Source organism: Canis lupus, chromosome 32, assembly GCF_048164855.1.
Source record: "Canis lupus baileyi chromosome 32, mCanLup2.hap1, whole genome shotgun sequence".
NCBI lineage: Eukaryota > Metazoa > Chordata > Mammalia > Carnivora > Canidae > Canis > Canis lupus.
This window is the reverse complement of record NC_132869.1, coordinates 11,054,680-11,060,847: the sequence shown is the minus strand read 5'-3', so window position 1 is coordinate 11,060,847 and position 6,168 is coordinate 11,054,680.

The following is a 6,168-nucleotide window of genomic DNA, read 5'->3' as shown; positions in this document are numbered from 1 at the left end:
GAGCTGGGTGTTCTCACACCCTCCTCCCTGCCTGGCACTGATATCCTCACTTATCTGCAGTGTCGTAACATGACCCCTTCCCCCAGAGCCAGGTTTAACTGCCCATAAGCCAGTAACAGTGTTTTTTACCACCCTGAACGAAATACTTGAATAAAATATGGGGTTGGGGTATCAAACCCACAAGGAGAAATATTGTGGTGCTCACAGGTGCAATGAGAGCTGATTAGTGACTGGCCCCCCAAAGTGTTTTACTTGCCATCACAGAGCAATGAGTTTGCTAAAGTCAGGCTCTCAAAAGCTTGACACAGGGGCGGCCTGGGTGGCTCAGCGGTTTAGCGCCGCCTTCAGCCCAAGGCCTGATCCCAGACACCTGGGATCGAGTCCCCTCGGGCTCCCTGCATGGAGCCTGCTTCTCCCTCTGCCTGTGTCTCCGCCTCTCTCTGTGTGTCTCTATGAATAAATAAATAAACATCTTTAAAATAAAAAAAAAGCTTGACATATAATGAAGTGAATCATAGTTAATTCACTCATTCAACAAATATTTATTGAGTCCCTACCATGGACCAGGTGTTGTACAGGGTGCTGGGGACCACCATGGTGGGTAAAGGCAAAATTTCTGCCTTCTGTGGCCTTATCTTCTCAAGGGGGATGTAGATACAAATCAAATATAGGATTACAAACTCTAGTTAAGAGCTACAGAGGAGAGGGAGCAAACCTCCGAGAGATCTGATCTGGTTTGTGGGTCAGAGGAGGCTGCCCTTAGAAGTAACAACTAAGCTGAGGAGGCACAGTCTATGTGAGGGGATGGAGGGGTAAGGGAGGTGTCTTGGCAGGAGGGAAAATGTAGCGAGGATTATTCTGGGGTCACCTCAGGGTCTAGGATAAGACCTAGATAGCCAGGTCTGGCTATCAAGAACCTTTGTTGTTGGGCAGCCCCGGTGGCGCAGCGGTTTGGCGCCGCCTGCAGCCCGGGGTGTGATCCTGGAGACCCAGGATTGAGTCCCACACTGGACTCCCTGCATGGAGCCTGCTTCTCCCTCTGCCTGTGTCTCTGCCTCTCTCTTCGCTCTCTTTGAATGAATAAATAAATAAATCTAAAAAAAAAAAAAAAAAAAAGAACCTTTGTTGTCTGATGGCCCACTCCATCCTGGGAAAATGGCAGAGATATATGGGGATTCAGGGTTAGGCTCTGGGGGCTCCAAAATCAGTGCTCCTAAGAAAGGTAGAAAAATGTTGCCCCAAACTTCTGAGAGAAGCAAGCTGGGTGGGCAGGTTAGAGAGGGCTGAGCTACAGGACAGCAACCAGGGAAATGAGCTAGTATCCCACTCACAAGCCAGACTGTTCAGGATTTGGCCTAGACTCGAGAGAGATAGGCTTGGTGATGATGGAGGAAATCTCCACCCCACCCCCTGAATTGATAGGAGATGGCAGCTGCAGTTGAATGTCACAATGACTGGGGTAATGGCCCTGGTCTCTGAGCACTCAATGGGTGGAGCAGTAAGGGAATGGCAGCTACAGAGAGTGGCAGATGGGAAAGGCAAGAACAAAGAGGGCAGCTTCAGCTGAGCATAAGCAAGTGGCATCAATCCAGTGGAGAGGGTGGGCTTGGGGTGCTAGGTCTCATCCAGTGACATCAGTGTGTTGGGGGCTGGCTGCTGGAGATCATTGCATTTTTTATGCCCTTGGCTGACCTCCAGATTGTGGGATTGTGATAACATGATGATAAAGCCCCTAAAATGTCCACAATTGGGGGGTATGTGTGGGTAGCACAGCTTACGATCCCTTGAAACAAGTGGTATTCTCTCAGGGGACATTTCTAGCAGCACTGATAAGCGACAGATACAATAACCACCTGGCACATTCAGAGTTTAAATAAGATCTGGGATATCACAAACATCATTTACTATAGCCTCTGACTCTTTGGGTGCCCACTATTCCTTCATTTTTGTAGCTCTGCCGCAACTGAAAACCTATCCAAAGAAGCAAGAGTAGGGAACCTTTACACTTATGGTCATTTAAGCAAATGTAAATAAAAGCCCATTAAATACTTTCTTAAAGCAAAATTTTAAAAGCCACTCTTATGATTAAATAGTTTAATATTTTCAGTATTTTTAATAGGTAAGACTCCAAGGCTAAACCGAGGGTAGAAAAGTAAGTAGAATGAGACACAGTCCCTATCCTCATGAAATTCACTGGCTAATGGGGAAAGCAGCTATTAATGAAATAATTGCACTAATAGATATGTAATCACGCACAGACAAGAGAGCCATAAAGATGAGGTATATCTCGTTGTGGGAGCTTTTTTTTTTTTTTTCATTGTGGGAGCTTATGATGGGCCAACTGATCTACTGTAGGGGGTCAAGGAGGCTGCTCTCCTGAGGAAGTGACAATTGAGAAGATCTGAATGATGAAGAGGAATTAACCAGGCAAAGTAGAGTGGAGGTGGAAGAAGGAGAACATTTCAGACAGATGGAATAGTATGTGTAGAGGTCCTGTGGTAGGCAGGGAAGCAAGAGTAATTAAATTAAGGAGCTGGGACAGTGTTCTAGGAAATGGAGGTCAGAGAGGAGGACGGGAGCTGGCCCACACAGGACCTAAGGCTGTGTTGGGGATGTGGGTCTTTATCTTAAGAACAGGGAAAAGCGGGCAGCCCCAGTGGCACAGCGGTTTAGCGCCGCCTGCAGTCCAGGGCGTGATCCTGGAGACCCTGGACGAGTCCCACGTCAGGCTCCCTGTGCGGAGCCTGCTTCTCCCTCTGCCTGTATCTCTGCCTCTCTCTCTGTGTGTCTCTATGAATAAATAAATAAAATCTTAAAAAAAAAAAAGAACAGGGAAAAGCTATTGAAGGATGTAAGCAAAGTGGGTTTGGAATGAAGTGATGATGGTTTGGGGAGAGAGGAGGCTATAGCAATCATCCTAGGCAAAATAATGATAGTTGTCCCCTTGCTTTGGCACTAGAGTGATGGAGTAGTGATAGAGAGAGGTAGAGGCATTTTGTAGGCAAAAGGGACAGATTGGTGATTGAGTAGAATCTGGACTTGGGGAGAAAAAGGTATTAAATAAAATTTCCAGGTATGTGGCCTGTGGACCTGGATGAATGGTGGTCACGTTCACTGTGACAGGGATAGAGCATAAAAAGTTAGGTTTGCTTGTTTTTCCCTTCCCTCTTCACTTCCCCTTCTTTCTCCTTCTCTTCCTTTCCCTTCTCTTCTCCTCCTTTCCTTTTCTCTCGTCTCCTTTTTCTTGAGGAAAAAACATGAGTTTTGGACATTTTGAGTTGGTGGTGTTAATTAGCAGCTGGGCTAGAGATCTATGTATGAGAACATTGCCATATATGGCACTTGACATTGGGCTGGGGAAGAAAGCCACAGGAAGACAGAAAGGGGCCCAGGAAAGACCTTGAAGAGCCTCAACATTCAATGGCTGAATGGAGATGAGCCCGCAATGAGCCAAAGCAGTAGGATCAGTGAGTGAGAAGAGCACCAGTAGAGGGGTTGTCCAGAAAGCTAAGGGAGAAGGGTGTTTCAGGAAGGAGAGAGTGGTCCACAGGATTGAATGCTGCTTGGAGGTCATTGAATACATTCTTGGAGGTCAAGAATGAAGCTGAAGATGCCCACTGGATCTAGTGAGTCAGAGGTCACTAGATCTTGACCCAGGGGAAAGATGTTTCTGTGGAGTGATGGTGAGGTACAAGTAGAAAGTTAGGAAATGGAGACAGCAAATATACACAACTCTTTCTAGAAGCTTGATTATTCTGTTAGAACATGCAATTGTGATGTTGAAACCTGTGCATTAGGATTCTCTGAAGCAAGTCCCATATTTCAATCAAAAGAGAGCCATCATTTGTCAATGGGAAATCCACATACTAGCAAAACTAGTGCCCCCCTTAATGAATCTGTGGAGCATTGATTCTGGTGGGATTGCTACATATATTATGGCAGCAACAAGACAAATGCTCTTCATTTTGGATATGCGTCTGTAAACTTAAACAGCATGATCTGTATGTGCAGATGGTTTGGTAAACAATTACCGACACAGGAGTGTTTTTAGCCTGTTGATCTGCTAGAAACAGGAAGTGACAGGGAAAGAGACTAATCACAGTGATGGATGTGCACATCAGAATTCCTGACTCACGGCATGTATCAGCACCCAGATATCCCCACCAATGCCTCTGACACTTCGAATAGCATCAAGGCCACCTTAAAACCAAGAGGAAGGGTCTGCTATGGAAACACAGGTATGTAACATTCATTCTGACTCTCACAAATGGAAACTACAAGGGACCAGGGACTCTGAGACTGAAACACACACTAACACCCTCCATCCTGATACCCAAAGTCGAAGGCAGAGGAATATTTCAGTCATTTGGGATCCCAATACTTCAGACATTTAGACCCATTTAAAAACATTAACAACACTCATTTGGCGCTGAAGAGCAATAGTACATTTTTTTTGGATCTTTGTGCATATGCCCTGAATCCCCTAATATCTGATACCCAACAGCTCCGTTTCAGTGGCTAGTACCCCTCTTTCTATTTTACTCTTTTTACCTGGAGAGAAGCAGATCCTGAAAAGTTGAACTACATGTCAGAGAACAGAGAATGTTTGAAACTTTCAAACTGGCATTCAGTAAGGCAAGTATCTCTACAGCACATCATATTGACAGCAGAGATGCTATACACCGAGAGCGTTGGTGCTTAAAAACGGCTTGGGGCACACTTGAAACATATTTATTCATAGACTGTGCATATATTAGGGGGAAGAGTTTTCAGAGACAGTTATTTGACAGCGAAAGTTATCTATGTTAGACATCTGGTGCTTGTTTCTCCTCATGCCAGAGCTCCTCCTTGGGTTTAAGAAAGACACCAGAGCTGCCAAATTCACTCATTGGCACCACAATTCACTCTAATAAATACTGATGTCTCTATGTCTTTGGAGGAGGAGAATGAGGTAGGTGAGCCTGGGCAGGACACCCAAGTGGAGGACCCCAGGTCTCCTGGTGGAGTTACCCATTACCAGGGGAAGAAGGCAATCTTCTGGGTGAATATAGAGTGACTGGAAAAAGACCCCTGGGAGGAAGGTGGCAACAGTGACAAATTATAATCACAAAATTCCCCCACTGTGCAAGTCAGGAATCTTCTAACTGGAGTTGGAGACAAAATGTAAATGCATAAGGTCCTGTTAGTGGTAATTTGGAGATTTTTTAAAAAATTTTTATTTATTCATGATAGACATAGAGAGAGAGAGAGAGAGGCAGAGACACAAGCAGAGGGGGAGAAGCAGGCTCCATGCAGGGAGCCCGACGCGGGACTTGATCCTGGGACTCCAGGATCACGCCCCCTGCCAAAGGCAGGTGCTAAACCTCTGAGCCACCCAGGGATCTCCAGTAATTTGGAGATTTAAATTCACCTTCAAATGTAAGTGATGCTGCAAAAAAAATTGATTGGGCCTGAAGGAGAATGGGACAAAGACCCGAACACAAAAGCCAAGGGGTGCTGTCGGAAGGGGTGGGTGTCTGTCTGTCCATGCACGGCAGACAGAGTGCACATCTGGGCTTTAGCTCAGGGCTAGGTCTGACCAGGAGGGAAGGGAGAGAAACAGCCAGGGACGGGAGAGGGTTCTTTACTCTCTTGGACACCATGCTTGAGGTTGTCAGATAGTGGGAGGTCAAATAGGTGCCACTTTCTGGCTGCCCCCTCTGCAGGCATTAGACACTTGTTTGCACACAGGTGCCTCCAACATCTTTTCATCAATCTTGACAACTACCATGTCAACACAGGACCTTAAAATGTGTTGCAAGACACGTTTTTTTGGAGCATATGCTCAGAAGAATCAACTCTGTCTGCCGCCTTCACTTTGTGAGAGAATCAAGGTGATAATTGGTGGGGACCAAACCAGGACTCTGCTGAACTTTTCTTTTTTTTTTAAAAGATCTTGTCTGGGATCCCTGGGTGGCTCAGTGGCTTAGCACCTGCCCTCGGCCCAGGGCCTGATCCATGATCATGCTCCACATGAATAAATCCTGGAGACCCGGGATCAAATCCGCATCAGGTTCCCTGCATGAAGCCTGCTTCTCTCTCTGCCTCTGTCTCTCATAAATAAATAAATAAATAAATAAATAAATAAATAAATAAATAAATAAATAAAAATAAGGTTTTACCCATTTA